Genomic DNA, 11864 nt, shown 5'->3' with positions numbered 1-11864 from the left:
CAGGACCTTTATCTCTGCCGCCTTGCAAAGGGCCACGATGTGAACACGGCAATGCAAACGGTAGGCGGGAAAACAGCTGCAGCTGCAGCTACAGGCCGCCACTCCAGCAGTTTCTCCGTGCCGCCGGTGCTGACCAACTCAAGTAGCTTTACTCTAGTCGCTCTGGTCCTGGGGCGAAGCTAAATGCTTCGCGTGCTGGCATCTGAGCTGCACGGGAGCAGCTTCGGGGGGGTCTGCTGCACAGGGTGGCCTGGCTCCTCCGGTTTGCAGTGCAGATGCACCCCTGAGGTCCCTTCCCACCCTCATTTCCTACTATTCTCTGATTCTCGATCAGTGCCCAGGTTTCATTTTGTTTCTCAAAGATCCATTTCTATTGAAACCTTCCTACAGAAAATGCACAAGAAATGGCATTTTTCAACCTGCTGTAGTAGGCAGACAGGCACGTATGGCAATGGATAAATATGGCACTGGCATTTTCAGTCGCAGCAATTCCCATCGTCTAATACAGACGCCTCCATGACACTAAAACAAGGTGTTAGTAGTCCTTGGCACCATTTATTTCCCCCATCTTAAATGTGTTGATAACTTTGTCTCTCTTGCCTTCCCTGTTATTTTGTGTGATGATACAATAGTTAAGCAGATCTGCCTTGGAGTCATTCTGATTCCAGGCAGGTCAGGTAAATTGAGATTTATGAGTGGCAATTATGTTTATTAATAATTAAACAGACTTCAGAAGAAGTGACAGCTATCTGCTTCCAGCTTCCAAGTGAACAGTGACAGCTGGTCCTATTCAACAGGAGAACGACTGCTAAATTTGATTAGCTAGAGACAAATATATTGCCATCTCTGCTCAGTAATCACCGTGCTTTCGGGAGCATATTCATTAAGATGCATATGTAAATATACTTTTTAAAAACACAGTGAACCACTCTATATGCAAATATGATCAATCGGTACCACGATCACTCACACAACGACAAAAAATGGGGAATTTTTCAATGGAAGCATTATTTTTGGTGCAATTGTGACATTCATGGACTTGTCGTTATGGCAAACATGACTTTCTTGTGCCTGTGTCTGCATGCTACATGCAACACGCGCACGCTTGCATATGTTTGAAGAGAGTTGCACATATTTACACATGGACAGGCATATCGCAGTGGCAACAAGGCATATAAAGTCTGATAAAACTCTGGCGGGATATGGTGTTGGAATCCCCTTTCCTCTCTAACAACCAGATCCCAGCAGGGCAGGACATGGGCCCCTTCCTGATACTGAACTCCCGAGTCTGAAGGAAGCGGGATAATGTCTTCAGGCTTGAAACGTCACTGTTTCCTTCAAACAGCCCAAGTTGCCTCTGGTTTGGCCAGTCACGAAGCAGCTCAACACTTTGCACTTTCATCAGGCTGATACCGCAGGGTGTCTCTGTGCCCAGGCAAAGCACCACCCAGGACAAGGGCATCCATCTCTCCTTCTGCCCTGCTCTCCCATGAAACCACCATTTTCCAGGGCCAGGTGCTCTGCTTTAGCCAAGGCTACGAGCCAGAGCAAGGCAGGAGTTGTGGGCACGGTAGAGTAGCTGGTGCGTCCAACATGGGCAGAGAGCGGGATCGCGCACAAGCGCTACAGGGGTCTGGGAGCAGAGCCAGGGGGGTGAGAGCTAGAGGAAATATATGCCTTTCTATGCCAGGCTCTGCCACCCACCCCAGGGAAGTCACTCAGCTTCTCCTCAACCTCTCACTGTGTCTCTGAGCTCTCTGTGCTCCCTTCCTCCCAGGCTAAAGTGGCTCAAGCAATGTTGGCTCGGGGAAGATGCACCCACAACCTAACACCCATTGCAAGAAGCAGGCTGCTCCGGATGCAGCTTTGTTATTCCACCCTGTGACTCCTAGATGCACCCACGTGGGTCCCAGCAAACACTTAGCACATTTCTTCCCCGGTCACCGCAGTGCGTAGCCACGCAATCCATATTTTTTGAGACAAGAGGAAACCACTCCAGACCTTGCATCACTGCTGCCACTCTTCAGTCTGGCGTGCCCGTGTCTTTCTGCTCCTGAGCTGCCCAGACATGAATGCGCCGGGATTGCCCTCCCCTGCCGGCGTGATGCTGGGGATGACAGTGGACTCCAACAGTCACCCGTGCTGCGTGCTGGAGGGACTAAAATGGGCGTCAGGCCCACAGTAGCAGGCACTGTTGCATTTACAGTCTCTCAAATGCAAGCAGCTTCTGCTCCGGGCCCTGGGTCTTCAGCCCCAGCTCATAAATGGGGGCACCCTCACTAAACTTGACCGGGTGCTCCAGCACTTGAGCTGAGCAGGCCTGGAAGAGCCTCTGCCAGAGGTTTAATGGAGGGCGTATCCAAACCTTGCTGACAATCAGGCCCCTTAAGCTTCGGGAAGGAGGGCATGGATGTGAAGAGCAGCCTGGCAAGGGAAGGTCATATTCTCAGCTCTAGTTTTGCACGGTGGGTCAGACCGGAGCCACCCCTTCCACTCAGCCCCTAGTAATCAGTGCTGCACAGCTAATGTGTCCATCTTCACGGCTTCCTGGGGAGCGTTGCATGGGCTGGGGACTATCAAACTGTCTGTACACGCACTCCTCCACATTGCTGTCTCAGCCTGGGTGCACGTCCTTCATCTGCACAGCCCTGACGCACATCAAACTGGCTGCACGCAAGATGTTTTCCGCGCAGCCAGTAGCGATATTTCCAGTGAAACGTGCCCATTGCTGTCAGGGAGGCCGCTTGCCCATGCGACTCACTTTCCAGGCCGCAGACATATTTGAGAGCCCTTTCAGTCCATTATATTATTAAGTGTTTGTACACTCAGCCCTCTCCATTTGTCAGCACAAAGCTGACTTCAGATAGCCCGATTCCTTCCAGTGTTAAGTGCGTGGGGGAAATACTTGTAGAGAAGTTTAAAAACGTTGTGGAAGCATTTGGTAGCATCAGGGAGATCCTCGTGGTACAGAAGATGCTTTTTAATTCAGCCATTGGCCTCAAAGTGCTGGCATTTAGTAAGAAAAAGACAAGGAGAGAAGAAAACTGGGCAGCAGACTGAGCCCCTGCTGCTTTTCACAGATTATTGATTCCCGGAGACATCAGCAGAGGCTCAGAGTTGAACTGCAAGTGACTGGATTTACAATGTTTTCATTTGGAAATAGCTCTGAACTGTTATGGACCAAACTGGAGATTTTACAAGGACACCAAGGGACACGGCAGGAATTAGGGGCCTTTTAGTGAGGCGGGGGTAAAGACACAAGAAATTCTCGGCACGCAATGCCTGCCCTGTCATTGCACACCGGGGGCTGTGGCCACATGGCTGGGCACTCCTGATATGTTAAGTGCAGGATTTATTGCACTGCTAGGCCAAGCTTTGCTCACTGACATCCATGGTGGTTGCCTCCTTGCGCAGGAGCAGAGTTTCCCTCAGTTGGGAAATGAGGAGAATGGGAATTTCCCACCTCAGGTGCTGGAGCAGGGGTTGGTGGTAGCCTCTCCATCCCAGTGCCTGCCAGCAGCTTCCCCCCAGGGTCAAAATGAAGCAAAACAGGGGTTGATGCAACCCATAAGCTCCCTCTGCCGTGGGAGTCTGCCCCTTGGCTTCAACAGGCCACATTGAGTCAGGGGCTTCACAGCTTATTTCCCATGATCTTGCAAAGCCAGCAGCCTTGCTCCCTGCCGGGGATCACTGGTGACGTGTGACGGCAGACACGGAGCTGTGACCAGCACAAGCTGTCCCCTGAGGCACGTATGCAGGCTGACAGACCTCCAAGCATCGCCGGGCATGACCTGACTCTCTGGGCCCTTTTCCTCCCGCTGAGGCACAGGGTCAGGATGTGGCAGAGGGTTTGACCAGCGCCGGCTCAGGAGGGGACAATGGCCGAGGTCGGTTCAGAGCTGAAGCAGGGTTAGAAGCCACTCAAGGAAAGAGGCAGCGGGAAGCCCGTGCCTGGAGCCAGGGCAGAGATAATCTGGCTGGAAGAGGGGGAAGCCACCTTTGCTCACACTGCTCAGCACCCAGAGAGGAGACCAGGTGTTTTCTGTGCGATAACCCGCCCCATGCCAGCTCCGGGACAGGCAGTGCGGCCTGGAAGATGGAGCCGCTTCAGAGCCGCAGGGGTGCCTGGCTTCAGCACCTCTTTCCCCAAAATCCTGATGGATTTAAAAGGGTAAAATCCTGTTGCCATTCCTTTCGTGCTTTCTTCCCCCTCTAATGGGCAGGGGGATGACATTCTCCATGGCATGGAGATGTTGGGAGGGCACCACTGGTCACCGGTGCCCACTGTCTGCCCCCACCACTCCTTCCAGCTGCCTGCAGCTGGGGACAGATGTTTGGAGCCATTTGAGAGCCTCCAGCAGAGAGAATCTGTCGCTCTCCATGCCCAGTCCACAGGCAAATGAAGCAGCACTATCTGGATATAAAGCAGCATCTCTCACTCTTTGGGTGCAGGGTGTCCTTAGCACCAGACGACCTCTGCACATTGCTGTTGAATTGACCCCCTGAACTTTGCTCGCAGCAAAACCTTATGCCTTCCGGCTGAAAAGGAGCTTGCTTGACATAAGCCTCCAGGTATTAAAGATGGAGTTCCCCAAAAGGCAGGAAAGCCAGCGTGGAAGGAAAGGAGCAATGCATCTTACAGCGTGAGCGCACGTGCACAGTATTGCTCCCATGTCCCGTCTCGGCTTTCAGGGAGGCGAGATCTTCAGCTGATGGAACCAGCCCATTGTGTCCCATCGAATCCTTTCCAGACGGGGGGGATGAGCAAGCTGTCCTCTGTCTTTCCCCCACCAAAATTGTTCCAGGGTTCATGGCTCTACACTGGATTTAGCCAGACAGAGTGGGGTTTACTCTTAGATCATCGATCAAGGGACAGTTCACTTGCTCTCCCGGTCGGCCGCCAAAGGCAGCAGAAGAGGGAGCAATAGGCAATGTGAAATTAGCTTCCATCAGATGAATTCATGAAGTTACATAACTGCAGAGGGGTTTAACCACCGCTCGCTTCCGTACGCTTAGAAACTGCATTGCCTGGGTCCACGGGGAATAGCGAGCAGAATTAATTGGACCTCGTCCCCCGTCCGCATTCAATTGCTTTGATTTCGGCAGACTCAGAGGATCGATTTTGCTAAAATAATCCCATGTAGCCAAAGCCCCTGCTCTCAGTTACTGCAGGCAGGCCCAGCTGGGGCGTCCGACAGCACCCCCCTGCCCCTGGGACAGGCAGCCTCTCCGTGCACAAGCCAGGGCCGCCTGGATTCCCGGGCGGCAAACACACGGCAAAGACAGTGTCCCCTCCCCAGTCTCTCGCATGGTTTGATAAAAGGAAGGGAAATTGCCTCTGTTAACACCCCCTGCCCTTCCCACCAGGCTGTAGCATGTGGCAGGGCGAAAAGTAGCTGGTGTCCCCAGCGCCCTGGGTCTCCTCTGCCGCTGTGATTGCAAGGATTCTCCACGTAGGATGAGGCGCAGTCGATATGTTGGTAGAGCGGATAGCTCCTCTCTGCGTGACTCTGCAGAGCCAGACCCTGCCAGCCGGGGCCCGCGGTGCAGAAGGGTCTCTGGGCAAATGAAGGGAGGACTGAGATCAGCAAGCTAGAGGGGCTGGTGTGAGAGGAAGCATCCAAACAAGCCCACCAATGCCTGTGGTGACGGGAGGGCTGGCTTTGTGCGCGACAGTCACAGAAAACGAGGGTGGGAAGGGACCTGAGGAGGTCGCATCTAATCCAAGCAGGACCGGCCCCAACTACATCATCCCAGCCAAGGTTTGTGTACCTGGGTCTTAAAAACCTCCAAGGATGGAGAGTCCACAGCCTCTCTGGGTATGAAGACACGGATTGGGATGCAGGAGACCCAGGGTCATATCCCGCCCCTGCCACAGCTTGGGCACACCACTTGCATGCTGAGGCCCTCCTGACACACACATGAGCACTTCCTTTTGGGAGCAGCTCTCTTTGCTCCACCTGGGAGACATTATGGGGGTTAACCCCCCTACCCCTTTTTCATCTTCTCTTTTTTGCATTGTGGATCTTTGTGGGGCAAGGACCAGGGCTTTCTTGGTGTATGTACAGCACGTAGCACAGTGGGACCCTAATCTCAGCTGGGGTCTCTAGTTGCCCATATAGCAAACAGTGTCATTGGCATTAAGATAATAAAACTAACTCCACTGACCTGGCCAAGGCACCGACGCTGCACGACACAGAAGAAGAGGCCTCAACTTTAAGCCAGCGCTTAGTGGGCCCATTCAAGTCAGGAGGGTGCTCGTGCATGCGTCCAAGTGGATCGGGGCCAAGGAAGGAGGTGGGGGTCTGGAAGAGCATTTTCAGGGGGCACTTGATGGAAGGGAAAAGGAAAGTAGGCCGAGTCCCAGGGGCTGCTGAGCTGTGAAGGAGCAGCTCCTTCCCCAGGCCGCCGGGACCACGAGTATGTCTAGCAATCACTTCTAATTTGCCTGCAGAATGGGAACACACAGAGGCAAGGACAGCTTCATTAGTGAGCCGCGGCTGTGTCACAGAGATCGTCCGCTTTTCACTTTCGCTGTTCGGCAAGGCTGAGTTGTTCTCCGTCGACGGGGAATTTTAATGCCCCGCTTCATATTATTCTGCTCCCCCTCTCCTCTCTCAGCCTCCTGCAGTGTCAAGTAACTTCAGGCAGAGGCTTTTATTTTTTTATACGTTCGAGCTGGAAGGGAAAGCAACACTCCCAAGCGAGCAGAGAGGAGAGAGCCGGCCTGGAGAGAGCTACCCGGGGCTGTAGGGATTTCAGCACTCAGGCCTGCCCCCTTGCTCTGGGAAACAAAGTCTGCTGCTCTCTGGGGCTCAGAGCCCATGGGATCCTTGACCCCCAGCCCCTTAGGATCACAGCAGAGGCTTAGGATGTCTATACCAATCGCCAGGGTCCTGTAGGTGATGCCCAGCCCAATGCACCTCCATCCCGACTGAGCTATGTATCACAACTCCTGCACTCAGACTGGGTTTGCAGTGCCCATCCTCTGCCCTGATCTAATGCCTTCACCAGGCTACTCCAGCCCTGGGCTTCCAGATGGCCCCAGCAATGTGACTCAACCCTGCATAGCATGCCATAAGCAAAGCTCCTCAGGGAAGCATCCAAGCAAACCGCTCCTCGCTTGCTGACCATGTTAGGATGCTCTAGAGCAAACGGCAGGGCAGAAAGAGGGGCATTGTCTTCAGGGCGGTGCAGGGCTGATGGTGCAGGGAGGCAGTCAAGAGTTGGGCTCTAGTCCCATCTCTGTCCCTTCAGACAAGCCTCTGCCCTGCTCTAGGCCTTGGCTTTCCCTGGCCATGTTGAAGGATAAGCATTTTGGGGCACTACGAAGGTGGTCAGTGCCTATCCCAGCAATGCCCTGATCTCAGCCACGCTGCCGCAGGCGGTCGCAGACGCTCGGGGCCCCTGCTCCATACATCAGTGCCACGGTCTGCACCTGCGGCTGCCAGGGTTTCCCGTGGCTCAGCTGCGCACAGGAAAGCATTGGGAGTGGTTGGGGGCTGCTCTCCTGCTTCTCTTCACAGGGAGAAAGAAAACGCCCGTGCGATACATCCTGAGTCTCTCTTTCCTCTCCAGCCTGTTATCAGATTCAATTACCCAGCCCGGAGGACAGAAAGAAACACGCTTACGCTGCCTCCGCCCCAACTGGATCCAAAATGCATGAAACAGAGAGAAAGGTGGTGGAAGGAGTGAGCAGTCAGCGAGGATCCGGCTTTGCCGCCTGCCCTCTCCGCGCTCTGAGTGGGTTAGCACATCAGAAAGGAAACATGCACAGGCATTGACAAATCGGGGACTCAGTCAGGAGGCTTCAAAGGCTGCATCCACTGAGCAGCGATGCCCAAATGCCCAGGCTTCTGCTACTACAGAGAAGCATTGGGGCACGGTTAATCTCTTGTTGCACTAGTAGTGCAAAAAAGTGCACTCATTAGTACAGCTCTGCGTGGCTGTCTCCTTCCTCTCTGTTGGTGCCAGTGCTCTCCCACTCCCCTAGGTTTTTATCCTTTCTTGTTTTTATTGCAGCACCTGAGAGCACAGGTCCTCGTTAAACCTGCCTTTCCCCATAGAAGCCTCCAGGCACCCAGAAGTGGCCTGGGCGGCAGCGCACACCTCCATCCACGAGATCCGATCATGTTGGTGCACCATTAAGGGCAGGATTTCGACGTGTAAATGAGCCTGAGTTTGACCGTTATTCATTAGCCACAGAGCAGATCACATAGGCGTGCGGCTCTTCGATCCATCCCAATTTGCACGAAGCAGAGAGATAATGCAGAGAGAGACAAAGCTCTTGCTCCGTATGTGCCATCGCACCATCCTGCTCTGTATCTATTTGCATAACCCAGCAATAGTCAAACAGCACAACCCCCAAAACATCCCCCCAGCATGTGCTAAGAATACAAGCGAGGAAACAGTCTCAGGGCATCAATCGCTGTGATCTTTGGAGAGTGAATCATCCTCTTGCTATCCTCTTGCACAGTCTCACCAACTTCAGCCTCGGCGTCCTCCTCTTTGATACCCAGTCTCTGGGGGAGATTCCTGCATCCAGGGGTCGCGCTCCAAGCACCAGAAGAAAGGAAGTCTCAAGAAGTCAGAGCTCTTCACAAAGCGCCAGGCTTTATTAAGTGTCTGTAGCAGCTGAGAGTGCTGTGAACCCGAATCATGTAGGGTCAGCTCCGAAAGAAAAGCTGTCAGCTAATAATAGAATATGCATGAGCTTAATAATACCGCAGAATGGCAGTAGACCTCCAAAGTGTTTGCAAATTAATCATTAGGTTTAATTAAGCACTCAGGTTGATCTGCCAGTTAGGCCAGTCCTACAGCGGTGCAGGAAGGGGTTTATACTGAATCCCTGTCAGCGCCACGAGTTGCTCCTGCAGCCAGGATGCCGGATGGAAACCCATCAGTCAGCTTGTCTTGGAAGCCGTTCTGGTTTCCCGTGGCTCAGGATTTCAGGGCAGCCCCTTGCATCTTAGACCTGCCGTCCAGAAGCATGCCCTCTGCCTCGTGGACTTCCACCAGGAAGGTCTGGGAGCATATTCCTATTTGCTCTTCTTTCATTTTCTGGTTTCCTTGCACCCATCTGGGGCAGAACAGGGCTACTTTTCTTCTGAGGACAGTAGGTATCAGCTCATTGAACTGCTCCTATGATGCCTGAATCCTGAATCCTCCAAGTCCCCAAGTGCCTGCGGAGGATGAATGCTCCGGGAAGCAGAGACGCCTGCACTTCCATGCCATGGGGTTCACTTACTAAGCTGATTCCCTTTCATGGGCAACCAGGGTAAGTGCTCATGGAAGAGATGCAGAAGCTGGCAGGGGCAAGCACACACCAGGTGGGGTGGGTTTACGCAGGAGGAATCAAATCCGTATGACTTCCATTATTATTATGTGCATGATGAAGCAGATTTCTCTTGGGGTGTGCAAGGGGTCTTACTATTATTTCCTCTATGTGTTTATGCCGTGACATGGTACGTGGAAATCAAGGCATTTATTCATCTGTTATCTTAACGCAGTGAACACTGATGGAACAGCCGCATCTTTTAGCTCTGCTCTCTGCTAAATAAACCCATCCCGGTCCTGGGCGTATCTCCTCGAGGTAGTCTGTAAATTAAGTGGATCCTCAATAACAAAGCAGACAAAGAAGCGTGTGGATGAAAGGTGATCGGTAAGCACTACCTTGTGAGCTCCCTTCTGGACCAAAACTACCACCTTTGTCAGTCTGGCTACTAGAATCTGTAATTTTATGCTGTTTATCAAGCCTGAAATGTCACGTTTAGAGCCAGGCAGACACATCATAGGCCTGACACAGTCATGTGGATCTGGTGTGGAGGAAAAAAAAACCCTCTTCCCAAAACTGACTTTTGAAGTGGCCGCTTGTATGTGTGCTCTGGGAGCCGTCCACAGGCTACACATCACTGACAAGCCAGCCCTTGGACCTCAGAACAGGGATAGAGCCAGGGGCTCCAAGATCCAAATCTACAGCCTACTCCTCGGCCCTATGAAACAAGCCATTAGCTAACAGGCTGCTAGTTTGCTAACGAACTCCAGCAGGGATAGGACCCACACAGTCCTGGAGCGCTCTCACTTCACAGCCGGGCCTTGGAGTCGGTCATTGCGCTGCATTAACTCTAGGGTGATTATCTAATTACACTGAAGCAGTGCCTGGAGGCACCGATTTGAGACAGGCTTCACGGTCCTGGGCGGATGCACAATTAGAGACAATCCCTGCTGCAGGGCTTACGAATTAAATGGGGCAGACTAACAGAAAGTCAGATGGGAAGAAGAACCAGACGTGAAGTGGCTTATTCAGGGCTCCACAAGAAGTTAGTTACAGAACTCGTGGATCCTCTTGCCTGGACCGCGGATGGAGCACAGGCCACATCTGAAAGTGCCCCTCGAGAGCTGTCCCATTTCAAAGCTGGGCTCTTGGAGGAAACCGTCAGGCTCAGAAGAGCCAGGATGGGGTGGAAGCACATTCGTCTCTTCTCCGATCAGAGGAGCTGGGGGTGTCTCCACCACTGGAGGGGTTTAACAGCAGGGTAGACACACATCTGCCAGGAATGGCTTAAGTACGGCATACCCTGCCTGGGGCCAGGGATGCACCCCAGGTCTCTGGACTATGATTCTGCTTTGCACGATCCTTGCCTATGAAATTTGCTTCTCTCAGTGTTTCTCTCAAGGTGATATTTATCCTCCAGCAGGGAGAAGACTTCTGAGACTTTGCCTCAATCAAAACAAAGCAGAATTAAACCTTGGCATGACATAGCATCCCGCGGATCAGCACGCACACCCAGGAGGAAGGGGATCAGCCTCCCGGATGAATGCATGGCTGAGTGGTGGGCAAGGAAACCGAGCGTACACTGTTCACAGGGATGCCTAATTAGTTAAGCTTGGTGTCCATAAAGCTTAACCAAGGGCAGGTGCCAGGCACCATGGTTTACATGCATTTTGATGTACTCAGCTTCATCCTTCACCCCCTGTGCCCTTCCACACTTAAAACACCCTTTCCCCCTGCTGTCTTTGCTTCCTGAAGTGGCAACCACACCAGCAAAGTGGCTCTTCTGTGACAGACCAACGGAAAAATTTGCTAAAAAAGCAGGAACTCCAAACATTAGCAGTTGCAGGCTGTTATTCTAATAAAAGGTATCATCTCTGAACCACGAGGTCTAGATTTTTGCATTCCTTCAACTCAGGCAGCTGTGATACCTACAAAAGTCCTGTGTCCCGATCCCTGGGCCACTCTAGAATGGGATAATTGCACATGACTGTAAAGTCATTACCACTTTGCCTTTGCAAGCTGATGGACACTGTAGGTGCCGGATGAGGAGAACCGCTGGGAAGACCCAATTGCTCCAAAGGCCTCCGCAAAGAGTCTCATGGAGAGCACTTTGTCCTTAGCCACCCACAATTGCAGCTGCAAAATGGACCACTCTTACCTCTGGGGTTTTAGTTTTGCTGTGAAAAGAGGCATTTTGCAGCTGAGAAAAAACCCTGCCTTTTGCATGTGCGAAATGCCCCCGCAGAAGATGTCAGCTCTCTCCTTTTCCAGCTGGCACATGGCTTGCCCCGCTTCCAGCCGAGGGGGACGCTTCCATCGCTAAGGAGGCAAAGCCTGTCTGGTGGGGAGGCATCCCAGAAATCCCCGGAGACAGCCTGTGCTTGTGAGACTTGTGCACCGGCTGTCACGGTCGTGAGAGATTAGGGTACGATGTGCGTAACCACAGCAATGTGTCTGCTTTGTCCCACCTGCCATGGGAATGCTTTTGCTATTAATACCAATAAAAATTTACATGCGGGACAGCTAGGAGCCACTGTCAAAGAGCAGGTACCAAATTTGCTGGGTCTTGTAAAATGGCAGAAATAGGCTG

The sequence above is a fragment of the Crocodylus porosus genome, unplaced genomic scaffold (genome assembly GCF_001723895.1).
Source record: "Crocodylus porosus isolate Cpor-Errol unplaced genomic scaffold, CroPor_comp1, whole genome shotgun sequence".
Classification (NCBI taxonomy): domain Eukaryota; kingdom Metazoa; phylum Chordata; order Crocodylia; family Crocodylidae; genus Crocodylus; species Crocodylus porosus.
Note: the sequence above shows the minus strand (reverse complement) of the source record.